Here is a 17,396-nt window from a genome sequence, read left to right on the forward strand (position 1 = left end):
TGCCTGTGCTGCACCAGCCCAGCTGCCTGAAGGAATCCTCCCTCTCCCCAGGCAGACCTTTGCAGAGCTGTCCCTCCTCAGATGCCAGCCTGTCACCCTTTGCACACCATTTCATTCCCCTGGCAGAGCAAGAAAAGAGCTGCAGAAACTGCAGGGCTGGGGCTGCTGTAACCCCCCTGCAGAGGGGAACAGTGGCATGGTGGCAGCCAGGTGACCACTGGTGACTTCAGCCCCCTTCTTCCTTGGCATAAGGGGCACGTTCTGGCTCAGGGCTGACCCTGGCACCTCCATTTTCCTCCTTCCCAGATTTCTCCAAGACTTCCCCTCACTGAATGGTTCCTGGTGTGTTTTGCGGGTGGGGGTGGGACTTGCTTCACCCAAATACCTGTGTGGTTTTTCCACCTGGAGCACTGTCAGCATCCTTGCTTTTCCCTTGGTACTGTGGGGTTTTTTGTAGCATTTATCTCTCTTGGGAGAACAACTAATGTGTGTGATGATCAGACAGTCTGATAAAGGAAAAATGACATGTACTACAACAGAAAGGGAAATGAAAGGGCTTTTTTCATGCCTCTGTGTGCATTAATAATCTTTAGTTGCCTGGATCAGCCTCATCTGGGACCCTCCCCAGTGTCAACCATCAGTTCAAGAGCTACACTTCAGCTCTGACGTGGTTTCTGGCTTTGTTCTCAACTATTCCTGACTTAACTGGTAACATCTTCCTTTCCCTGATGGTGACACATGCTCACCTTTTTCAACGTGGTGAGGTTGCACCCCGACTCGTCAGGGTACTGCTGTCACAGTGGTCACCCTCTGTTCCCAGCTTGGTTTTCCTTTCCTTGGCTTTCCTTTCCTGACAGTTTTCATGGGTAGACAAGATGGGAAAGGGAGGGTGAGAGGAGAAAAACCTGCCCCCATGCTCAGACTGTCACTGGATAAACAGCAAAGGCTGGTGGCAGTTTGCAGCAGGCAAATCCAGAAATTAAAGAAATAAGTCACTTTTCAGGAGGGGAATACAATGAACCACAGTTTTTCCTGTCCCTTGCACAGCCCTTCAAAAAGATGGAGGGGATGAGACCCCACAGCTTCTGTGCTTGGCTGTGAACAAGTGATGATCTTGTGAAGAGCTGCATTTCCAAAGTGCAGCTCAGCTCTGGTGAAAGCCTCTGGCAAACTCCCACTGCTTTCCATAGCGTGCATGGAGAGATCCAGAAACACCAGGCTCTCTGTTGATGTAACTTGATGGAATTGTCAAACACATTTCTGCAATTTTACCATGTTTTTATGTGATGCAGAACCATGAGCTTTTCCTGAGTTTGATAGAACTTAAATTGCCCAGAATGGAAAGCTGACCTTTCGTGTGCTGCTGCTGCTCCACGTCACCTCGAGGCAGGAATTGTGCAGGCAGCACATGCCAAGGTTGGGAAGGGAGCAGTTTGCCATGGTGGGGCTGTGCTGTGAGTCCTGGCTTGGGAAAGTGTGGGACAAACTGTGCTGGTGGCACTGCCAGCGTCTCTGGGGCCAGCAGTGCTCCCTCATGGTGGGTTTGCAGGTTGGCACAGGAAAAGTGTGAGATCCTCAGCTTAACTCGGGGTCAGGTCCCTCTTGTAGGGAATTTCTTCTGCTTTCTCCCTTCACAGCATGCAAGGGCTCCCTGGTTTGAAGACTTGGTTTAAGAAACTCACATTCTCTCAGCCCATCTTCAGAAGAGTCCCTCTTGGAGCAATTTAAACTTTTTTCTCCTTAAGGAAGGGTTTGGCTGATAGCAGCTGCTCCCCTGTCAGTGATGACAAGTGGAAAGGAGTGTGGAGCCAAACACGAAGGAGGAGCAGAAGGAACAGCAATGGAGAGCAGCAGCATTGCAGTGGCTTGTGAGCTTTGTCATCGGCCAAGCTGCAAACAGGGACGTGTGAAAAGCAGGGTCAGGGGAAAGTCAAGAGCAGAGGAGCTGCTGAACAACTCAGCTCTCTCTGGCTGCTCAGCACTTGCTCTGCTGGTGCTCTTGTGAGGATATTTCAAGCTGTTATTAGTCCCTGACCCTTGTAAGGCTGGCTGCAGCGGTGGAAATGGGGTGGGAGCAGGGTTTTCCAAGATGTGGGGCGTAGATTCTGATGGCTGCTCTCAGAAGTTGGTGGTTCTGGGTTCCCTGTGCCTGTGACTGAGGTCAGAGCCTGCCCAAGCCCCTTTATGTGCCATAACTCAGACGATCTGTGTTTCATCACATCTCTCATTCTACCAGATGTGACAAGGATGCAAGGGCTGAGCAGGGAATTGGGGTCTCAGCCATGCCCACAGCCCACCTAGAACAGAACACTGCTCTGCCTGCTTGTCAGGGAACACAGGAGGTCTCTGCTGGACACACGTGGGGTCCATGCTCCCCACACCAGCAGAGCCTGTGAAGCACAGAGGGACATTCCCCCTGTTCCCACGGGCAGGAATTGTTAACTGGGGACGGGCAATGGCACTCAGAAAGATGAAACAGCTTTGTTCTGGATACTCCTTTCCCACCACATCCTTCTGGCTGGTCCCAGCCAGAGTCCATCTGTGGCTTTGCTAAAGCTCAGTGGAAAAGAGAAGAGGTGGAGGAGGCGTGGGTGCTCCCTGGATGGCAGCACAGGTGCTGGGGGCTGTGGGAACCCACTCCTGCTCATGGCCAAAGCTAATCCTGCCTCTTGGACACGGTGCAAAGAGCCTCAGACATCAGGTACATTAACAAGTGGGCTTTAATGGTCCCCAGCAGGCAGCCCTGGCCCTGCCAGGCTTCCTGCAGCACGGCTGGGAAGATCAAAGCTGTCATGTGTGAGTGCCAGCCTGACTGATGGTGACACAGGGAACAAATGTGATTAAGCAGGAGGGATAAGGCTCTGCCCAGGACCTTCCCTGGCAGCAGGAGGAGTTTGGAGAACAGCTGCTGTTGATCTGATGTCCTGTCCTGGGTTGGGGAGGATGAGGAGGAGGTAGGGGAGGAACTGATCCCCTGCCCAGTTTCATGCAGTGCCACGTGGGAGTAACTCAGCTCGTGGCTCTGCAGTTTCCAGCCCTTCTCTGTGCTCTGAGAGCACAGGGACAGTGTCTCCTCCTGCCCCCAGACCCTCCCTGGCTCTTGTGGGAGGCACCTTGACTCATGCTGTGCTCAGGTCTTGTCAAACCCCTCCTCAGGAGCCCGAGAGGGGGATGGGGAATTCCCTCTGCCCATCCCACTTCTGATGCTGACGTTGTAACACACACCTCTCGTGAATTAATTGTGCATTATTAGCATCCATTATTAATTCCTGTGATGTGTACATACATCTGCCATGCTGAATAATAAGGGAATTATGCCAAACAATTAAATGGCCCTCCACAGAGGAACAGCCTTGAGAGAAGGGGCTGTGTCACAAACAAGGGGGGATTTAGTGGGGGCTGGCACCAGACTGGGTGGGGAAAGGAGGCAAGAGACCTTGCAGGAGGAAAGCCAGGGCAGAGGGCAAGAAACCAGCAGATATTGTGAATTACAGTGGGCTGAACAGGCTGTTTTTCATGTGAGTGGCTGAACCCAAAGAAAGCAGAGGGAATTTGGGTCAACCACTTTGGCAAAACGAAGTCAGGCCTAAGTGGTTCCTTCAACAGGAAGAGAAAAATGTCCTTTATATTCTACGCTGGTTTTTAATGTTAGGCTAAACAAAATTGGCCTCAGTGTCGAAAGTTTAGGAAAGGCCATTTCAAAACATTTCACTCGATGTCAAAACCAATCCTGCATACTTTTGGCTGAAGCTGATTGTGAGATTAGACACAAACTTGCACACAGGTTGGTTCTACTTGAAAGAGGAAAATTTTCATCAATTTGGCATATTTGTTTTGATTATTTATGGCACAGTGGGGAGGGAGAGGAAGGAATCTCCCAGGGCTCAGGGGAGAAAAGCAGATCAACCAGCAGAGCTCAGAGCTGCAGTGTGTGTGTGAAAGATCAGAGCTGCAGCAAAGCTGGAGAGGGGAAGCTCAGGTTTTCAGAATCCATCTCAATTGACAGAGATAATTACAGGTGCCATGTTCCCAATTTCTTCTTCTGAGGACTCTCGTCTTTAATAAACTCATTCTAACAAATTGATCACAGCCTCTCTGGTACTCAGCACATATCAAAGCCATTTTTAAGATTGAAGAGAACATTTTGGGTGAAAAATAGGAGCCAGTGCCAGACTTTGTAGAGATCTAAATCTACCTCAGCTGTAATACAACTGAATTAACTTGCTGTCTTCACATGCCCACTGCTTAATACGTTCATGGATGTCTGAGGTTCTGAGGTTTGGCCAGTGCTGACAGGGACCAAAATGACCCCTGGAACTTGCTCATGGTGTTCTCTGGAGGTTGCACCCCAGCTGGGGAGACCAGGCGAGGATCACACTGCAGTTTCCCAATGCAGCTTGGACACCCCGTGCTGGTTTGGGCTGACTGCAGAGAACCAGACAATGACAGAAAGTTTTGGGTTGGAAAGGACTTTTTTCCACTCCCTGCCATGGTCAGGGCCACCTTCCACTATCCCAGGTTGCTCCAAGTCCCATCCAACCTGGCCTTGGACACTTCCAGGGATGGGGCAGCCACAGCTTCTCTGGACAACCTGTGCCAGGGCCTCCCCACCCTTGACCAGCAGCACAAGTGCATTCATATAAACAATATAAGTAATAAAAATAATAAAAATACATTCATAAATTCCGGAGGAGTTTGAGCAGACAATTGCTTCATCGGGTCTAGGTTACTTCTCTTGGCCATTTCCTGTTCTTTTTTCCTCTATTTTTAGTGGAGTGTTTGTACCAGCATAATTCTGCTGAAATAACTAGACAAAGAGTAAATTTTTTACAGCAGCATCCAACATGCTGAAGACCTTGTTTTCTAAACCAGTATAATTAAACCAAACCTCCCGAAAAATCAACAAGTGATTTAGACTCAGGCTTTTAAGTGCATTTCATTAGACACAGGCAAATACCACAAGGATGCTGTAATTCCCTTTTCTGAATTAGTCTGAGGAAAACATCATCATTAACTCCCATAACTCCAAAATAAACACTTCTTAACCCAAATGGAGGGCTCCCACACTGGCACTGTTCACCTGAATAAGCTGCCAGTTCAGGTAACTGGTGCAGCCATGTGGAGGTGCTTTGTTCTCTGCAGTGACCCTGTGGAGGGTCTCATCTGTTTCATCTGGCCCAAAATCTTCCACAATCCTGGTCAGCAGCTGACTACAGGAAGCCAAAATACAGGGATTGGCCTTATCCAGGAGTGTCTTCCTGGTGTCCAACCTGAACAGAGGATAATCTAAGGTGGGCTTCACCTTCTGCTCTGTAGGGAAAGCAGGGGGTGAGGAAATGGTTTGCTTTCCTCAAGGAGGCTGGGAAGGAGCAGCTGAGGTTGGCATGAAGAGTAACACATCCCATGGGAGACAGAGATGGCCAGGGCTCAGAACAGCACATTCACTTGCTGCAGCTGTGGCTAGGAATTGCCACAGTGGCTGTGGGGAGCTTTAAGTCACTGCTCCACAAGATTCAGGAGGTTTTTGCAGCTGCTGAAATTCCCAGAGTGACGAGGGCTGAATCAGAGATCCCAACCCTCCCCTTCCTGTCCCTGGTGCTCTCCCAAACCTGCATCTCTCATATCCCCTTTCTAGCCAGGAAAGGCTTTGTCTGCACAGAAAACTGCATCAGTTTTACGTAACACAGAGTTGCAGCCAAGACAGACACCTGCACAAACCCTCTTCTGGTGCACCCTTTCTGCCAACTTTCAGCATCTAAAGCTGCTCCTGGGTGACAGGACTTCATAGCTAGCCCCAGGACAGGGAATGGCTGCTCTGTGTCCCTCCTTCACACTCCTTGGTCAGCAGGACATAGGACACAGGTCCTGACTGAATCTTTTTCCTTTCACACTCAGGGGAAGTGCTCCAGGAGCTTTCCCTGGTGTGCTCTGCTGGGTGGATAAAGTGATGCTCCAGCCCCCCAGTGTCTTTCTTGCCCAAAACTGACCCCAGCACTTGAGGAGTGGCCTCACCAGTACCCAGTCAGGGGGACGGTCACTGTCCTGGTCCTGCTGGTCACACCGTGGCTGGGACAGGCCAGGTGCCACTGGCCTCTTGCCCACCTTGACCAGCACCCCCAGGGCCTTTCCCACCGGACACTTTCCAGCCCCTCTGCCCCAGGCTGGAGCTGCAGGGGGTTGTTGTGACCCAGGGGCAGGACTCGGCACTTGGCCTGGTTGACCCTCGTACAACTGGCCTCAGCCCATGGACCCAGCCTGGCCAGATCCCTCTGCAGAGCCCTCCAGCCCTCTGGCCAACAGTGCCTTATCAGAAAGGAGCTTCTTGGGGCACCCCACTGTGAGATCAGGCCTTTGTGGGAACAGCAGCAGCATTTTGCAGGGCTGGGAATGCAGACATGAGCTGCTGGCAGACTGCTCGTGCCCAAAGGGACTTTGCAAAGAGCTGGGTGGGTGGCTGGCAGCCTGGGAAAGGAACCATTCAAAAGCAGAGGGAAATATTTTTTCCAGTTCAGGTGTGGCTTCCATGTTTCATATGCATTTTTTTTTCAGCCTAAAAGAGGAGGAAAATTTCAAATGGAAAAATAAGTCCTGGAACAGGCCTTGAGCTGCTTTGAGCTCAACCTTTGAGCTGCTGAAACCTTGTCCTGCTAATTTTCACATTTCGTTTCACTGTTGATCATTTCATGCCATGTGTTTTGAGCTATGAATGGACATAAATTTATGGAAAAAAGATTGATCAAGACTGACTGATTGCTGCCAGTCCTCCCTGCACCTCTTCCTTCCTCATCCCTGAGAGACAGGACTGGGCTGACAGGGAAGGAAGCCAGCTGATGGCTCTGCTGAAGGCAGGCAGGCAGAACACCCAGCTGGGCCATTTCCCCTCCAACCTTGCTGTACTTTTCATTTTTGGCTGGGGATGGGGGCCAGGGGGAGCTTAATTTTGCTGCTTTAAACACATGCAGGCTGCTCTGCTCTGAGAACATTGCTGTGGTCATTAAAAGGCAACACAGCACTGGCTCTCAGCATCAACATCGTGCAGAGGCTTAAGGGGACAGCTGGCAGCCCTCCAGAGAGTCCAAAACTTTCCTGAAGTGGGGACAATTGACCTGTTTGGACCAAGGTGAAGACACTCTCCAGACCAGACTCCAGGTGGAGTCCAGCATAGTCTGGAGGCAAGGGGAAGATAAAATCATCAGTCCCTGAAAAATAATCAGTGCAAGACCCTCAGCTGGAGGAAAAGCTCATTATTGCTCTAGAACACCCTGAAAGGAGGTGGCAGTGAGGGGGGGTGTCAGTCTCTTCTCCCAGGTAAGAAATGACAAGGTAAGAGAAAATGACCTCAAGTTATGCCAGGGCAGGTTTAGATTGGATATCAGGGAAAATTCTTTAACTGAAAGGGTTGTAAAGCACTGGAACGGGCTGCCCAGAGCAGTGGTGGAGTCACCACGCTTGGAAGTGTTCAAAAACCACATGGATGTGGCACTTGAGGACATGGTGAACATGGTGGTGGTGCTGGGTTGACAGCGGACAGCAAGAAAGGTCAAATCTGTTACATCAACTTCTATTTTGGCTGAAAAAGTATTTGCTTTTAGCATTGGAAAAAAAAAACAACAAAGCTTCTCCTGGGGCTACTATTTTTGTGGCATTTATGGTTAAAGCAGACCACTGCTGTCTTGCTTTTCAGGAATATTTTTGGATTTGTTGGTGCTCCTGGGGTGTCCAAAGCTAAAAATATGAATTGAGTTTTTGTTGTTCCTGCTTCCAAAAATAAACCAAACCCAAATCCCCAAACAGAATCCCTTTAGGGATTGTTTAAAGGTCGGTTTAAAGGGTGCTTACAAGGTGGATTATTGTGTTAAGGACACCTGGCCTGGAGCTTGGCATGGGTTTGGAGAGGCACAAGTGCCCAGCAGAGCAGAGAGTGCTGGAGCAGCAGTGAGAGAAAATAACAAAACAATTTAAAAACCTCAGTGCCCTCCCCAAAGCTGCTGGTGTCCCTCTGGGGTGCTGTCAGCACTGGCATTTGGGATCAGGATGAGCACGGCTGGGGGCAGGGAGGGGAGGGAGGAAACGCTGCAGCTGAGCCGCAGGAGCCGTGGTGGGACACGGCGAGCTGCCCCGAGCAGCCCGGGAACTGGCTCGGATGAATCCCGAGCACCGCGTCCACAGCTTTGGAACTGGCATCGTCAGGGAAAAGGCTGGGCTATTTTTTGTTTGCTTGCTCATTTTCTGAAGTGGCAGCTCGGATTAGAGCTGACACCAGGAGGATAAGCACTGAATCCTGGGCTAAATATTTCAGTTCCACAGATGCTGACATCAATTTGGTTACAAAGACACTCTTTTGCTTTTTTGGTTTGGTTTTGTTTTGTGTTGCTTGCAGGCTTTCATTTAGGGCTGTTTCTTTATTCTTTTACACAACCTTCTGCTTTATCTTGGGGGGGGACAAGAGGAAATATAGTTGAGCTCAAAAAAATCAGCTTGGAAACGGAAGGAGGTATCTTACAAGGGGAAAAAAAAAGCTGAAGAAGAAAAATTACCACATTATGTCAGCCTTTCTTACAATTTTCATGTACTTCACACAAAGATCAAGGAGAGCTTTGCCCTGATTCGTGGCAAAGGAGAGATTTTGCTCCAGTAGCCCCAGAGATGGGGTTCAAACTTGGGCAGAAGGGAGTGGGTCAGGGTGGGTGTCTGAGCTTGCTGTTCCCTGTGCAATGACAAGCATCCCTGATATCAGAGAGCCCACCTGGGACACGCTGGGCTCCAACAATCCCAAAGATGTGCTCCTCTGCCCCTCAGACACACAGGTGGTGCTGCTGCTGGGACAACAAGCAAAGGGCAGCTAAAGAAAGCAACGATGCTGAGGAGCCACAGCTCCCCTTTGTTGCATTCCAGAGGATCACTCAAAAACTTCACAAGGGAAATTATGTTTATGCTTCAATGCAGTGAGCAAAAAGCATCTCATTTCTCAGCGCTGCCATTCAGGCTAAATCCGTCTCTCCCTGACACTGGTCCATTTGGAATTCATCCACTGAACTTATTCTGGATTTCCGCAGCGGCATCCGGGAGCGGAGCGTGGAGCCTTATTTATTTAGTTTTTTATCAGGGCTTCTGTGGGTTTGGGATTTGTTCCTGCAGGAGGAAACTTCCTGCCCACGGTTTGTGCTCGGCTGGGGAGGCCATCCAGGGGCAGTGAGCAGTGACAGGACAGCACTGCAATCCTCCCGTGGCCCTGGCAGCTCCCAGAGCCCTTCCCAGGGTCTTTCCTGCCTGGGCTGCCTTTGATGCTGATGCTGAGGCGGGGGAGACACGGAGGGATGAAAATAGCACAGCTGTTATCAGCTCTGCTCGCAGTCCTGGTTCCATTTAAATGCCTTTGTTGGGAGAACAAGAGCACAAACCTTTGCTTGGAGCAGCTCTCTCTGTGCCTCCTGGCTGCAGAAACATCTCGGTGCCACCAATAACAGAGTCCAAGGCCTCGCAACAGAGGCACTGTTTGGCTCCAGGGGATGCTCCCAAATTCTTTCCAACTCAACCCAGTGCTGGTGGCTCAGTTTGAGGGTTTCACTGGAGAGCAGTGAGATAAAAGAGGCCAACCCCATCCTTCTGCCCCAATTATTTTTGGGGTGTGGGCCAGCCCACACAAGGAAAAGTCTCACCAGCCTGCTGTGGTCAGAAGACAGTTTCTGAGTTGCTGAGTTCCAGTTTCACCTTCTTTTTGGGGCCAGTGGCTCCCTCTCTCTTCTCCTCCCCTCACTTAGGAAAACAGCCATAAATGGTCCTTCCCACTTTGCAAAAAGTGTCATCTCTGAATGCAATTTTCTCTGCTTTTGTGCAAGCTGGGATCTTATCAGACTGGCCTTTAGGAGCTGGCACAAGAGGTTTTCCCTTACAAGCACCTTCAGGTGCTTGGTGCTCCAGAGCTGGGGCACATCCAGGAGAACCCCCCAGCTGTACATTGCTCTAGACCATGAGAATGACCCCAGTGTCTCCTCCTCATCCCAGCTCTGCCCTCCTGCCTTCCCACATTGTACACACCAAGTTCCCACAGAGCCCAGGGTGATCCTAGCACTGGGTTTGGTCCCTGTTCTCCCTGTGGTTTCTGGAAAGTCCCTTTGCCACCCACAGCTGTTTTCGAGCAGGTGACTTGATAATGCTGCTGATCTTTCCCTCTGTGCTTCCTTTTGGGTGCTTGAAGTGGGGAAAAAGAAAAATCCAGGGCTCTTAGGCAAGGATGGTTTGCTTTCTCTGCCTCTGAGCTTTCCTTCAGGAAGACAAGTTGGAAACCCTCATGTCCTTTAGTTTAGAGTCTGCTTCAGCAACACCTCGTTTTACAGCACTTTGAATTGAGATGTTAAAAAAAAATTCCTTCCCTGCCAGTCCAAGCACATTCCCATGAAATATCTCCCTCCTGCTCTGGAGACTACAGGAAAATGAGAGCTGTGTGTATCGTAATCCCTCCCCCACCAAACATGGTTTCTTTCTCCAGTTCTTCCCACTGGTTTTTTTGGCAGCAGCACCCCGAACACATCTGCACCCCAGAGGGAGCCAGGCCAGGGAACCTCCAGCTGAGACATCCACCCCAGTGGAAATTGCTGCTCACAATTGCTGCATGCCTGTGTGACTGGGCAGCTGTCCTCAGGAGGACCTGGGGACCAGCAGCCAGCCCTGCAGCTCAGCTCACACCTTCAGAAGCACAAGGAGGTGGCTTGTGGGCTACTCAATGAGGGCAACCTGCTTCAAGGACTTGGATCTCAACCTTTGGCTCTTGTTTCAAGCCAAATTCCCAGCTCTTTGGGAAGCTCTGGCCTCACCCAGCCTGCCCCCAAGCCTGAATTAGGGTCTGCTGAGCAGCAGCAGCAAGGGGAGAGCCAGGAGTGGGATTGGTATGAAGTTCACGGACAGCCAGTACTGCCCCCAGCTCACACGGGCCGTGCTGACACACAGAACCCAGCCCAGGAGGGGGAATGAGGAGAGACACACCTGGACCTGGTTCTGGACATGGTCCTTGTGCTCAGCCAGGGGAACCTCAGACAGAGAGCCATCCCCTGGCACAGCTCCCTCTGGGCTCAGGATTTGGGGGCATGAGAGCATGTGTGAGGGAAGCTCTGCCTTTGGGGGAACTGGGAGACTCATGGATGAGGATAAACCATCCCAACAACGGCAGTGCATTCACAGGACCTCTGCTCCCACACCTACAGGCTTCCTCAGTTGCCCCCTCTCTCCTCTCCCTCCTCAACGCCACGTCCCTGCACCCCCCACCAGGATCAGAAGATATTTTCCTTTCTCCCTCCCCTCTATCTGGTGGTAAATCTTGCTGAATTCATGAAAAAAAAAGCCATAAGTTGAACGCATTTCACACATAGCTGCCCATCTCTGGAGCCCACTGGAGCGAGAGCAGGAGCTGCATCAGGGGGTGCTCTGTGGCAGAGCCCCTGGGACCCCTCCTCCCCTTCCCTGGGGATGGGGATGCTCTGCTGATGTGCTTGGCTGGGCATGAGAAGGTTCATTAGGGGCCTCCTGCAGGCCCTGGCCGGGGTGGAGACAGCTCACCCTTCACTCGCTCTCCTCTGTGTCTCTGAGGAGGGGTTCACCTCCTCTCAACCTTTCCAGAGCCATCCCTGGTCCCCAGATGGAGGTGGACACTTCCCTGTCACCCACCCCAGCCCTGCAGCACCCTGGTAGCCTGTCCTGGGAAGGGGGATTCGGGATGCAGAGCCTGAGTTTTTATTCAATTGAAGTGCTACAGCTGCTGCTGGTGAGGAGCTGTGGAATGCCTGCCCTCCTCCAGCTCCTGCCACGGAGTTTGGGGGGAATTGCTGCAACACTTCCCTCAGGAGGGGCTTTCCAGGTCCATTTGCCCTCCTGTGACTCTCTGCACCCCTGGTTCTCACTTGGTTGGTGTTGGAGAGGATGAAAGTTTGGTAAGAAAGTTTCACAGGTATATAGGCTTGGCAGAAAGATCTCTGAATGTAGAAACTGAGGATGGGATAGAAATGAAAGCAAGTTTTGATAGAGAGTAAAAGATGTTTTGCTGAAACACTGACCACTGAATAGCTGAGAAGGGAAAGGTTGGAGATGAGTTGGAAGGAGATTTTTATGAATAGGACAAAGGTATGTGACTACAAACAAAGACATGTTTTTCACCAAGTAAATAAGTCTCAAGAAGAGCATAAGTAAATAGAAAACATGTTTTTATCAAAAAGAGATATCACAGGCAAACAAGAAATGTCGATGTAGGAAGAAGAAGAGAGGTCTGAGAATTTTCCACTGTAAGCTTAAATTGTAACTTACTCTTGTGATTGGATAATAATGACTATAATATGGTGATGGTAGTAGCTATGATAGGCTATAGGCAAATGTAAAGGTATTGTGTGTGGTGCTTATTGGTTGTTATGTGTTAAGATACTCGGCAAAGAAAAGTAAAAAATGCTTTGTAACTTGAACAGAAAGGGGCTTCAGTTATGCCTACAAGCTGTGGCTGGCAGCTGTGGGGCTGGCTCTGGATACCCACTCCCTGAAATGCTGGGACTTGGCCTACGCAATAAACAGCTTTCAAGAGAGCTGCCTGAAGTCCAGACATCCTTTGTGAACCTTTCTCCTATAGGCTGGTCCTCCCTGGGCTCTGCAAACCCCTCTGACACAATTACCCGGCTTTGTGCCAGCTCTGCTCCCTGCTGGCATCACCTGGGTGGATTTCAGCTGCGCTCTGGGCCTCGGCTCTCCATCAAAAAGGAAGGGGTAACACATCACCTTGTCAACAGCCTGGGGTAGGCACAAGCATAAGGAACATTCAGCTGCTTAAAAGATGATTTCAGCAGATGGAAGTGATTCTGCCCAGCTGCCCATCACTGCTGACCACAGCTCTCTGTGAAGCAGAGCTGACAGTGTAAATTTTGGGTGGGAACAGCAGCGTTTGCTCATCGTGGCAGTCGATGCTTTTCTTTTTGTGGTGCTGCTGCCTCAATGCCCCTGAACGCTGACCCCACCACAGAGCTGCTCCCTGCTGGGTGCTGAAGCATGGCCCAAAGTAGAGCTGGCACCAGGAGCAGGAATCCTCTGGCTGCAATTGCAGACTGGCCCCACCACCAGCTGTGGTGACACCATGCTCAAGAGTCTTCCCCAGACACTATTTGTGCATGAAGGAATCTCCAGTCTGATGTTTTGCTTGTTGGAGGCCTTAGATTGTTCCCTTTCACCGTTCACTCAAGTAATCCAAGTGGGATTTTCCCTTTTCCAGGCACAAGAAGCATCTTGCTGATGGGGGCAGCTACGTGGGTGTGATAATTGCTTCCCACATCTGCCTCAGGACTGCAAACCATGCTGTTGCTTGGATGGGGGTGTGGAGAAGGCTGCTGTGATATCCCTTCAGCCACCCCCTCCAAAAACCAGGCCTCTCCCTGGGAAAGCAGCCACTGGTGAAGAAAAGGGTTGCCTGAGTGGCAATTCTTTCACCACACAAAAACAACTTGCAAAAACAAGCAAACTCTTGACCAACCATCTCATTCAATTGAACCCCACAGCTGTTGGGCCAAAAGCAACCAGGGGAGAGGAAAGCAGGATTATCATATCCCTTTGCAAAGGTTTGTTCCCTGTCCAGGAAAGACCCCTGCCTCCCTCCCTCCCCAGCTTTGAGGGAATTGCCCACACAAGTTTTATTTGGCGTTTCCCACCTCTCTGCCTCATTTCAAATCCCTGGGATTGCCACACCTTCAGCGCTGGAAACAAAGCCATAAAAGAAATTGGAAGAGAAAGGGAAAAGACAGCCCACTAATCCCCCAATTAGCACAGAGCACTTAAACAGTCAGAACTTTGCATTTTAATTGTAGTCGGTCCAAACACGAAAAGTTGAAGTGACAAACCCCACAGCTAATTCCAGCCGATTAAATAACTCCGCATCCCAACGCTTCTGTGTGTTTCTGGTTTAATTCTTGGCCTCTGGACACAGCCCCACTGATAAAGGCAGTACTTTGTTTTTACTCTCCTCCACCCAAATCAGTTTGCTTCACTGAATCCTATTCCAGAGGCCTTTTGCAGATCTGAGCTCTTTCCCCTGGTCTGAACCACGTCCTTGGAGGTCCTGTGGTGCCAGGGGCATCCCCAACACTGAAGCTCTGACCATCTTTGATGTTAACTTGGGTCTTCAGTTCTGTTTTGTCAAATAATGAGTATCTCCAATTAGAGAGAGCCCACTGCTGACCTGGGCCTGTGATTTGCTGGCTAACTGCCTTCGCTATGGAAATGTTCTCCTTTTCTCTAATAGAACTTCTTCTGTTGCAATTCTGCCTCCCATCCTCTTACTGTGAAAATTAATTAGGACCAAATTAAATGAGAAAGGAAGTACACAGACCCAAGAAGAGAGCCCTCAATCCTCTATGAAAAGCAGGACATGCTGCAGAGCCTCAGCTTGGAGAACAATGGACCCAAACCAAGTCACAAAAACAAACTTTCTGGGGACTGAGCTCCAGGTCCAGACGTGTAGAGCTACATACACCAAGAGAGAAGATTCTCAAGAAGCAGCTGTCCCCAGAAGAGGCTTCTCTTTCCAGTATTCAGTGTGGGCACAGTGTTAGATTTTCTGAGATGGTCAGTCCACCTTTCCCACCCCCTGCACAATATAATGCAACCTTTAAACCCCTGTAAAAACAGCGACTCTTTTACTAGACCAGACTGCTCAGAGCCCCATCCAACCTGGCCTTGAACACTTCCAGGGATGTGGCGTCCACAGCTTTCCTGGCCAACAAGCTGTCAGGGAACATCACATGTAAGAGCAGGATCAAGGTGTGAACCTCTAATTGTGAGACCAGCAGTTCTTTTTGAAGGTCCTGGCTGAGAAAGCTGGGACAGGCACTGGGAAGAAAAAGAGCTGTGAAAACTGTGTGAGGCCAGTACAGAGCCCTGGAACACGTTAATTAAGTGAAGCAGCAGAGAAGCAGGCAGGAGGTGTAAGTCCTGGCAGGAGGAAACTCCTCCTGAAGTGGAATCTGAGGGGCAGAATGCCTGGGACCCCACGGCTTCCTGACAAGATGTTGCTCTGGGGTAATCACGACCCTGCACAGGAGGAGCTGGTTGTTGAAGGAGCCAGAGGACTGAGGGTTTGATGGCCTCTGTGGTGCCCATTGTCCCTGTTGCTTCTGCACAGGAGCTGGAATGAAATGTCAAGTTGGTCTTTAGAGCTTAGAAGCAATGAGGTGCTGTGGGTGTTGCAGAGAGCTCACACAAGGGTTTTCTTTGCTTATTGTTGCTTTGTAAATTAGTTCCTTTAATGAAAGTGCTCCTTATAAAGGAACAATTATCAGAAGCAGAAGTACAAGTGGATGTGAGGGCTGTGCTCTCCCCTAGCACACATCCCTCTCTGGTGCTGCAGCTGAGGGAGAAGCACATTCCTGGTCCTTGCTCCTCAGGAGGACAAGGGATGCCCAATGTCACCTGGAGTCTGCCACTTCCCATCCTGCAGGTGCTCAGCAGCCTCAGGAACAGGCCTGGCATAGTCAAACACACTTCAAACACATCCGTCCCCCTTCTGGATGTGGGATAGCTGGAACTCTTTTTGCTTAGGACAATGTGTTCAAGGACATCAAAGCCCCAAAGTGTTGGCAGTGCTGGACTTTCATTTCCTCCTGTAAGTAGGGCTGTGCTCACGCAAACACACTATTTTTTGTTAGTCAAAGTGAATAAGCAATTCTCACAGAAGGGTGGGAGATGAGGACTGTACGGCTTTACACTGAATCAGATATTTCATACAGAAGGCTTAATTCTTTTTTTAGACCCATAGGAAGAAAAGAAACGAAGAAACTGAGTAGTCTTACAGAACTGGGGCGGAAGGAAAAATCCTGATCCCAACACAGGCTCTGCAGTTAGTCACACCCAGCTCCCTCCTCTGCCCAAAGGGGTTGGAAGCAGCAGCTCCCACATCTCTGGGGTGGGCAGGGCACAGCAGGCTGCTCCAGCCCTCCTATTTCCATGGCTCTCCAGTTTCCATGAGGGACAGAATGGTCACAGGAGGCAGGGGCTGCATCCCCAGAACATGTTTTCCAGCAGCAGGTGGGGAGTGGGTTTGACCCTGTGCCTAGGAAGGGATTGGGAAGTGGTAGGAGGTAGGCAGGCTCCATACCCCCTCTGCTATTCCACTGGCTGCCTTCAGGGCCTTTTGGGCTGTGTTCAGGGATGTTCCTCACCTGTGGGAACATCATGAGACAGCCCCATGCACTGTAGGGAAAAGGTCCTGGCCAAAGGAACTTGCTGATCAAGGAGGACAGGAGAGCACCTGCACAGCTCTCCCCTTCTCCCTGCTGAGTGCAGCGAAGGACCTGGGTGCTCAGGAAAAGGCCCCATTTCCTGCTCAGATCTCTCTCTCCCCAGACCAGCTGGAGCCAGACCAGCTCTGCTCACGGAGTCATGTGCACTCTCACCACGCTCACTACAAGGTCACCACATCCAGGGGACAACTCCTCAAGCCTCTCTGCCAAGGTCCCCAAGAAGAGCTACAAAGAGCTGAGGAACAACCCAGATGCTTGGCAATATTGATCCCTCAGCTGCTGATCAGGCAGGAGGACAGGACTCCCCTGGGCACAGCTGGGGTGAGGAAATCAGGCATCCTCTGGCCATCGAAGGGAGCCCGCTCTGCTTGCTTCAGTCACCTTCCTTCTCTCTTGCTCTGTATTTACAGCAATAAATCATTTAATTAATCAGCCTGAAAGGGGAAATAGAAACCCCAATGTAGGCATTGGATTTCTAGGGACAGAAACCCAAATCCATCACTGGAGCTCACCATTCATTCATCTCCATTAGCAAACGCCTTTGCCTGCCATTCCAGGCCTTGGCCCCCAGCTGCAGTGCCTGCAGGAGTCATGCAGGGCATTTAACAAAGCCCCATCTTCCAGTAGCTCCTGAGCAAGAAGGCAGCAGAGCTCACCAGTTTCCATATTACCCTGTGCAAACCCAAACTCCGAAGTTCTGGGTACCATGGAGCACGTTTAGTGTTCACCTGAGCAGCACAGAAATGAACTCATGGCTCAGCTGAAATGGGGAGAGCTGGGGCTGAGTTCACAAGAAGCTTTCACACCCCAGAGACACAAAAGAGCAAAGACAAATCTCTGTGGGCAAATTTGGGGTGTCAGTACACCCTGGTATTGAAAAAATTGACAGAGTATTAAACAAAACAAAGGTGTTCAAGTCCTACCAAGGACTCTGGCTCCTGTGACCTGGCCAAGTTCTTCCAGCTCCAGGCTTACTCCTGTTTATTTATTTTCTCAGTGTAGCTGATAGCTGTGCATGTCCTTCATTCCATCCAGGCTCTTCGGAGCCCTTTTCCCCCCTCTCATTTTTATTTCTGCTCTGTACTTTGCCTTTGTACAATGCATCCATGCTGCCTTCTCTGTTTGCCTTCTGGCTGA

This window comes from Coloeus monedula, assembly GCF_965178545.1.
Source record: "Coloeus monedula genome assembly, chromosome: 12".
Classification (NCBI taxonomy): domain Eukaryota; kingdom Metazoa; phylum Chordata; class Aves; order Passeriformes; family Corvidae; genus Coloeus; species Coloeus monedula.